The sequence below is a fragment of the Austrofundulus limnaeus genome, unplaced genomic scaffold (assembly GCF_001266775.1).
Source record: "Austrofundulus limnaeus strain Quisiro unplaced genomic scaffold, Austrofundulus_limnaeus-1.0 Scaffold19, whole genome shotgun sequence".
Lineage (NCBI taxonomy): Eukaryota > Metazoa > Chordata > Actinopteri > Cyprinodontiformes > Rivulidae > Austrofundulus > Austrofundulus limnaeus.
This window is the reverse complement of record NW_013952421.1, coordinates 3,560,468-3,570,076: the sequence shown is the minus strand read 5'-3', so window position 1 is coordinate 3,570,076 and position 9,609 is coordinate 3,560,468.

Here is a 9,609-nt window from a genome sequence, read left to right as displayed (position 1 = left end):
GTCCTTACTCAGACACAGAGAAGAGACAGACAGGTTGTGTGCACCTCTCAGATTCCTTTATTATTATTTTTTTAAATTAGATAAACGAGATTTATTTCTTACACGGATTAACTGTTTTAAATATAAGAACACATCTGGCTAATTTAACAAATTAGTCCAAGTCATTTTTTTTATTTATTGGTCACAGTGATTTTTTTCAAGAATCGTTCCTCCACATTAAACACCTCCAGTACTCCCAACCTCCATGTCCAACTCCTGTTCAGATAGTTAGAATTTATTTGCCTTTATTGCTGTTCTTGCTAAATCCAGTACGGCGCTGGAGGACCATTTGCTTTCCAAATAACCGGAGGGCATTGTTGCTGTGGAGCGATTAAGGTTGCAGCACATGGAGCTCTGTGAGTGGCTCCCTAAATGAGGAGCATCCTTCCCGGAGCCATAACCTGTCCTGCTGCTATTGGCTGCTGTGTGATTCTGATAATGAGGCCATAAGAGTGTGACATCAACCACAAACAGAGGAGGGGAGTGTTAGAGAGGACTGTGGTGGAGTTTCCAGTCAGTCATCAAGTGCTCCTTAATGGCCACCAACACCATGTTGATGGGTTATGAAAGCTTCACACAGGACGTGATGTGAAATAATACCAGAGCTTTTTTTTTTCTTCCTTTTAAACTTTATCAGAAGACACACATAAAGGAGAGACTTGCAGAACAGCAACATGTGACAATTATAGTCCTCTTATCTTGAACCTTCCTCTTATCACAAATAATCAACTACTTATATGAYGTTCACTCACATAAAACCATTTCCTTATATCATTAAAATCACTCTACTCCTTTATATATCACTTAACACTGAAAGGCTTGGATGCGGGAACATGTTTTGCATTGTGTGTGTTTAAGTGYCCATCTTTCACTAAAATGTGTCATGAAACACTGAAAAAACCTGTGAACATACAGCTACAACTCATTAACGTTAGTCAACTCCATTCAAGATGGCCGCCATGTCTRAGTGACTTCAAAAACAAAAAAATATCTAGAACTTAGTCACATTTATGATCTAAGATTTAATTTGATTGTAGCCGAGAATACAATCAACTTTGTCTGTCAACAAAATATCTCTCCAACCACTAGACAAATTTATTTGAAGGTTTCAGGAGAAAATGATTTAATGTACCTCTACAGATGATTGACCTGTCKGAGTCAAACCAAGTCAAGATGGCTGCCACGGCTAAGTGACATTAGCAAACACAAAATGGCTGCAAATCTGTCAGTTTTACAGCTACTGTGCTCAAATTTGGCGTGGTAGTAGCTGAGAGTCATTCGGTTCCTCTTTGCCAAAAATTGTCATTTAAAACTTTAGCATTGACTGTATAAGTCAACACTGTTTGTCTGTTAGCAAGATAATCGAATGAYGCACTGGTCAGATTTTARTGAAACTCTTAGGAACKCATCAGATGTACTGATTAACTTTAGAGTTGATCTAAATCAAGACGGCTACTCCAGCTATTTSACATTAACCATCACAGAAATGGTTGTAAYTCTGATATTATTACAGATATTGARCTAAAACACACTACACATATTCTGAGCATGACATCTTGTAATGCGGCATACCATTTTTAAGGTTTGGCCAGCATCTTATCTCAATTTGAGATAATCTCAAACAGCAGGTTTTGGTGGGGTTTTAGCAGCAGGTAATATGCATTCCTGAAAGGAATGATAGGCCTTTAATTAACTCTAGCATTGAGAGTGGAAAAATATACAAAATAAAGCTATTTAGAGACATTTTTTTAAATCTGCACTTTGAACATGTGTATTTTGAGCTAATCTGGCTGTTGCATTATTGGATTCTGAAATAAAAAAAAACAGAAAAAAACATGCAAGACCATGTGGAGGATTAAAAAAAAACACTCCCATAAACCTTCACCTTGTTGTTTGTTTTTATCACAAGTCCAGAGCAATAAAATGGACGTTATCTCCTATAAATYATACCCAGCGTAACAGTACAGCTCAGAGATGCCAAAAGCATATAAAGTTTTCAAAATTATTTTAAAACAATAAAGTGTCAATTAAACAAAAAGATCACTCGATCGTGTCAAAAAGAGAAATGCAGTCAGGATGTGTGCACATTTAGTGACACGTGCAGCCCTGTGTGTCTGATGCAACTCATCCTCCAGGTTCATCAGACAGTTTCTGGCCTCTGGGAGCAGAAAGGTGTGTTTCATCAGAAACTTCCTCCTGAGAGATCACCTGCTCTGCTTCGTGTGTCGCCGCAGCTCACCTTACTGACATGGAAAGGATTAAAAGAGGTAAACATTTCCTGGATTCACCCTCTTGAAGGGATTTCATCGGTTTTATTTCTTTTTAGATTTTTTGCACAGAAAACTACATATTTAAACAAAATAAGAATTCTGACTTTATTTAGTAAAAAAATCAAATAATATATGTCACAATTTATGAAAATAGAAATAATTATTATTTTCATGTTTACTTTTATCACCAGTTTTCTTTTTTCTATCCTGAATACCAACCTTTCTACATAAAATTAAGAGTTTGTCTTGAATAAACTGAAGGATATAGGCCAGTATGAAAAACAAAAACTATAAAACCCATCTCTCCTTTCTCTGGGATCCCCCATCTTTTTCTCTGTAGGTCAGAGCGTGCCAGTAAGGGAGGATCAACCCCACTCCCCTCTAGTTAGGGAACTCGAACGGGTGAAATTGGGGAAGATCAACATTAAGGGTGATAGCTGATTAAAGAAAAGACACCAACCAGAGTGGGGGCGAAGTTGTAAAACTATCCAAGGATCCAATCAGGGAAAGGACTGGGCAGGTTTATGACTCCATAAATCAGGAAAAATTACCAAATCATCATGATGGACACACCACCTGCACCAAATGGGTCAAGAAGCAGAAACCAGCAGAATACATGCTCCACGGCTGACTTGTGCTAAATCTTAAGTTCATTTGGAGTTCAAACCGGTCGGTATGCTGGTATCCAGGACCAAAACTCTTTTTGAMAACCAAAGCAAAGACTCTTATCTTTGTTTATGCAGCTGAATTGAAATGCAGATTAATCCCTTCCCACCTGAGGGTCATTAGAGTCTTTGTTTACCTGGCTCAGAAGAGAGGCCTCTTAAATGTTACAAAGGCTCATTTGACTCTGATATCCAGTCAGTTTCACTCTAATTTACACCTTCATGCAGGTGTGTATGCCGGGCAAAGAAGCTAATGACTCTCGGGTGAATTTATAGGTGAATGAACAGGAAGTCAATCGTTTCAGTTTTGAACTGAGAAAGCTCAAAATAGAGGTCCACTAGTTTTGYTCAATGAAAGATCATAAATTTTCAGGGTTATTAAATCTATCATTTGATTTGAGAAATTTTATTTTTTTTTTAACAGACAGTGTCGACTCACAGTTAATCCCAAAATACAATAGGACTCAGACTGTGAACAACTTTCAGCTTCTTCCACATCAAATTTTAGCTCAGTATTCATACAACTAAATTGTCATTTCTGTGTTTTCTAATGTTGATTAGCAGTGGCAGCCATCTTAAATTGGGTTGACCTTAGATGTTAGTCAGTTGTAAAATTGCTTTCTATAAGATCATATGATTAAGCGATTCAATGGATCATGAGATATTTTGCTAACAGACCAAAAGATATTGATAACAGCCTCCCTGAAGCAACAAATGGGATCATTTGTTTCTTCTACAAATGACTCAAAATATTTTTGGCTATAGATGAATGTGTATTTATGTAGCTCAGATGTGATTAAAAAAAACAATAAAACTCTGTATAAAGGTGGTCGGTAAACACTGGTGTGAGCATCACGTAACATAGAGCAGCTTATCTCTTCAGATAGAATCAGTCGGTCTCTTTGAGCTACTTAATCATTCACAGACTTGGCAACCAGCTGCACGTCCGCTCTGTGATTTATGAACCATCTTCCAAAACCCTTGCCAGTGTCCAGATCCCAAAGTTACAACATATGTCTCAAAAATGGATGTGTACATCCTGTTTTTTCTTTTTCCTTTTTTTTTTTACCTTGTATGTTTGAAGTTTTGTCCCATGATGCCTGATGCCTCGTGTCGGTTAGCCTCAGGATGTGATGCTATGGTAACTGGATATAAGGGAGATGCGAAGAAGCTCCATGGAGGCGGTGGGGGACAGAACCCCTGTGTAGTCCCCCTCCCTCTCTTAGCATCTCTTTATCTGTGAGGCCACTGGGACTGRTGGAAGCCACCAACTTGTCTAGACTAAACTGTGACAGCTCTGCCCCCAAGGGGAAACATAAATTAGACTATAGCTCGCAGATGAAAAGGGACAGACATGATGCAAACGCAACAAGGGATTGATTCATTCACAGAAGGCAAAAAAATCAAGATGTTTCCATTAAATGTCTTTTTTTAAAGCTTCAAACAGATACGGTTAAATCAAACTGCGAGCTGCATCTCGACAGACGCTGAGCTTAAATGTGGGTTTGTGGTAACAGCGAACTGGATTTTTTAACTTCAGTCAGCTAAAGTCAACCATTAACCACATTAAGATGAGGTCAACAAATGAGCAAACAGGACTCTTTTTAACTGTGCCGTTTGGTCTTTATAGGCCATCAATAAGCTGCGGTTATCCATTATGTTCTGCTTCGTTTACATTTCAAGTGAAGGCCAGAGGCAGGCGGAACGCAAATTCCTACGTTCCAGGAGAAAAGATGCAGGACAARAAATCTAAACAAGAAATTGTTTACAAAAGTAGCCTTTTTGTATAGCCTGCATGACAGTGTGTTGAACCGAGTTAACCATCTGCTTGTGCAGTTGTTGATGTATTACATGTAATTTTACACATCTGTCAGGTCAAGGCTTTTCTTAACTCTACTTACAGCTGACATTTTAATGATATAATCACTTTTCAGAAGCAAAACATAAGGTTTATTCTTAGAGTGATGTTGTGTTAGATAGTTTTTTTATGATTGTCCAAATAAAGTTAGCAATAGTTAGCTCTTTATCAGCTGTAACATTCGTACTAGAAAGAACATCAGTTCAGAAATTTCCAGTCTATTTCTTTTGTTTTGTTTAAGTGAGGTTCTGTGGAGTTATTATTCACAGTCAGTATCTTRTCTGCAGCACACCTCTCAACTGGAKAAATAAATCTAAGTTTGACTGTATTGTWTACATGGCAACYCTTTCGAACWTTTATCTGTATCTTGACCCTCYGGGGTAGCTCASTCGCACACGATACAGGGAGTATGATTGAAMTGTCAGCAGAGGGGAGAGAACATGGAGGCGGCGACTATGGCTGCAGAGAAGCAAAGAAGGGGGTCTCTGCGCATGACTAAAGGCTCGGTTATAGTCRTGCTTTGGGTTGTCGCGCAAGCTTCGCAGAGTGTGCGSGCTCCTGAGCCGCACGCTGTGTGAAAACATAGTTGACGTTCATGTWATCGCTGTTCTTCCGTYGCCGACAGATGTYAGTACGGTGCCAAACCAGTGGGAAAGTAGYAYGAGAGAGTGTAGAACAAGAAACGCTTGACGTTACACATAACAAAGTAAACACAATTACCYCTTTCTCTATATTATCTGTTTCTCTGTGCTTCACGAACTGAGAGAGCCACACTGGTTTGTTTCCTCCAGCCAAGATCACCACTTCTGCTGACCTTCTCGGCTTTTTTTCCCATGCCTTCCGGCAYATTAACTCATCTTTCTTTAAAGCCGTTGCTATTTCCTTCCATGAGTTTGGTGCCATCTGGTYGTCTTTACGATCTCTCATGGAGGGATCATACAGATGCCGGTACATTCGGACCTGTTCAGCAAGAGAACCTTTGTGACGAGTGGCGTGCAGCCTTTGCAGAGTTTTAAAATTTCGGAGGTGCACGACCACATGCCAGGACACAAGGCGGAGCCAACGCACAGGGGCGGGGACGCCACGATTGCGCCACTTTTGACGCAAGCTCCCTCGCGCCCTGTGCGTCGTGTCAACTATAACCTAAGCTTATGTTGGAGTTTCTTGTTTTGTGGGAGGAGTTTGTCCAAGGCATGATTGGTCTGTTTGACTTTTGTTAYAGTTTGTTAAAGGGGCAATATTATGTGTTTCCAGGGAATAAATTTAAATACTATACCATAATAAAGTATCTATGTCACCTTTAGTTGTTATTAAAATGCTGTTTTTATGTTTAAATTGAAAATAAACTTATCTTCTCATCACTTCCCCTTTTAAATGCCTTGAAATTGGCCTCTGTCTCTTTAAGAACCACAGCTTCTGTTTCGCCCATTTTGGTGCGRGGGTCGCGCTCGCGAGGGTGCGGGGCTGCTATGATGCAGTTTATTTGGCATCTGAAAAATACATTTCCTCCAAGGTATTTTTAATCTGAAAAGAGCTTCACTGAATGAGAAATAGTGTTAAGAGCTCAGCAGATAGTTTCAGTTTCACCCGAGAGCCTGCAGGAGTCATGGGCGGTGTGTGGGGAGGGAGGTGTGTGTGTGTGGGGGGGGTCTCTGCCATGAGGAAGCTTGGCACGGTTAACACATCCCAGGGGCGTTTCTGGTCCACAAAGGTGTTTCTGGTCCCCACCTCAGCATGGCTGCCTAAAAACGCTGCAGGATTTCTCAGACATGCATGAATGAGTCAAAGCAAGGCTTTGGGCATGTTTTTTATGAGAGTTTAACATTATAACATGATATAAAGCTCAAAAAAGTTGATTTTACATGATATTGCCCCTTTAAAGACGTGATTGATTGGATTTTGGGTGGGGTTTGAAGAAGCTGGAGACAGCTGGGWGTAGTTTAGTCGAAATGGCCAGGAAGCACTATACATTTTTTAATATAAATATTAATTTCACTTATAACTCGAGACAGGAATGTGTTAGCTGCATGACATTTGAAAACCAAATGTAATGGGACATATAACAATTYGGCTTGGTCAAAACCAGCTTGTAAAAGATAGGTATTTATGAACCTGCTAATCACTGTTAGGACAAGGACAAACTCCACCCACACAACAAGAAACTCCTTCTACTGCAGATACCTTTGAGGAGCAGGGGAGGGAGGATGAGGAGGTGGCAATCTTAGCATTTTCTTACCGGCTCTGAAAGTTAAAGAAATTCGAAGCAATGTTTTTAACAATAAAAAGCCTTAARATTTTCTCTAGAAGTCTGTATAGACACAAAATGTTGGAAAATCTGTGTAAGTTACAGAGAATTCAAACAACTTGACGTGCATGGGATTGATAAGCTAATGGCTAATCCAAGATGGGCCAAAACCAACGAGGATTGCCATCACAYAAACCAACAACAAAAACTAATAATGCAGTTCATAGAAATTTTTGTACTGGACTAATTTGATTGAGAAAGTACTTATTAAATGTTCGTGGATGCTGTGGAGTCAAGTTCGACACCATTGACATTAACCAAAACACACACACACAAGTTTGCACAGCTATCTAATTGGGGACATTCAATTGACTTCCATTACATTTCTACAGCCTAACCCTGACCACAAACCCTAAAGCTAACCTCACAGGTACCTACCTGACCCTAAAGCTAACCTCACAGGTACCTACCTGACCCTAAAACTAACCTAAACTCAATCCACACCTTGGTCCTAAACCCAACCCCCAACCCACCAATGGTATTTAAACCAAACAGGGACTCGACTTCTGTCCCCAAATGCACCAGTTGTCCCCAAAGGTAGGATTTTTGTCTTAAAATTGCCCCCAAATGTCACCAAAGCCGTAACCACCCACACACACAGCTAATATTGGGTGTGGTAGTAGCTGAGAGTCATCACATACTCTGAGCATGACAACACAGCATGAGATCATTTTCTATGGTTTAACCAGWGCTGCATTATCATGCATCGGCATAAAATAATCTTAATCTCAAATTATGGCAGGTGATAAGCACTCTGACAAAAAATGTTAGGCCTTTATTTCCCCAAATGTTTCCAATTAGAGCCTTATCTGCACTGGTGAATATTATCAAAGACAATTAATGTCAGTTAGTTTAGAGAAAACTACTGTATAACTACTTAATTTCTCCTTTCTGTACTTAATTGGGTTTTTTTTAATTTCCTCTGAGGAAATGCCTCCATTCTGACACCCCCCCCCCACACACACACACCTGAACTCGTTTATCTTATCTGCAGGAGAGACCAAACAGGAGTGTTTTCTGAAGGAGGGCTGGGAAGATCCCTGCTTCCCAAACTGTTTTCTGTTCCACGGATAAGAGGTGAAAACCAACAAGTGGCTGTTTGAATAAAACTGACATAACTCTAAATTAACATAACTGAACACATGTAGTAAACAACACCKGGGGGTGGGATCGTAAGGCTTTGGCTGTTTCCCGGAGAGGACTCTTGGATTCKGTTTTTAGGGCGAACAGAGGCGTGACGCGGAGAGGAGCAGCAGCCGCGCACCAGCGGTGTTTTGTCGGCGAACAAACAAACATGTGAGTCCAAGTCCAGGTGCCAGCTGGCAGCAGGGCACTTTTTTCAGTCTGATGGCCCAATAAAAGCGAAGGAGGAAAAAAATACTAATAAAAAAAATCACCATGTGAAGAAAACAAGCYACACTCCGCTCTAACCCCGCCTATTGATCAAAGACCATCCTCCACCCTTTTGTCTTTTCTGCACTCTGTTAACTTCACTAGCCTCGTGGATTTGGGAGCAGCTGAAAGCTCTGCTGGCACGGCGCTTCTTTTTCTGTGTGTGTGTCTGTGGAGGGAGCAGATTTTACGCAGATCCGGGGCGCATCGGATTTCCAGAGCGGAGCTTCCCTCTCACTTTTTTTCCTCCCCTCACTCTCTGATTCAGTGTAAACAACTTTCATGGAACGTATGTGGAGATTATTCACCGTAACAGCGAGGTAAGATTTGTTGTTTGTTAAAAGCTGACGTCAGAGCGCCGGGAGGGATGCAGAAAAGAAGTTTTGAGTAAAAAAAAAAACTGGGGGAAAAACAGAAATGAAATCAGGGTGTTTGAAGCTTGTGGTGGTGGTGTTGTTGCCGCCGTGTGGTTTTAAAAGTTGGCTTTTTAGAGGCGTTTTGCAACCTGGAAGTCAAACTCTCTGACGCGTAAAATCATTTTCATATCATTTGCGTCCCACCCATTGATCTGTTGATACCGAGCCGGGCACCGAGCTCATGTTGACACATTCCTTTAAAATAAATGCAAATCATGGAGGGAAGAAGTACCTCTTTTTGGTACTTTTTTTAACTTCCTTTTCTTATTGAGAGACGTGAGTCATTTTTATTGGACGGCACAAATAATTTAGTCACGTGAGCTCGTATATTCTCGCTTATCTTATGACTATAATTCGTTTAAAGCCATATAGGATGTGTGTGTGYGCGCGCGCTCCCCCGTTCTGTGTTCTCGCGTGGTTTGCGGTCTGTCAGTTTGGACGTTTTTTTGCTTTCGGAAGTCACACTCCRTCACCCTTGCCCTGCAGATCATGGGAGTGGGCGCACGCACGCGCGTGCACACACTTGTTTAGAGCGCGCGGTCCTTTAAAAGCTCGTTTCCACCATGCACACAAACCACATTTCACCTGATCTTTCTTTCTTTCTTTCTTTCTTTCTTTCTTTCTTTCTTTCTTTCTTTCTTTCTTTCTTTCTTTCTTTCTTTCT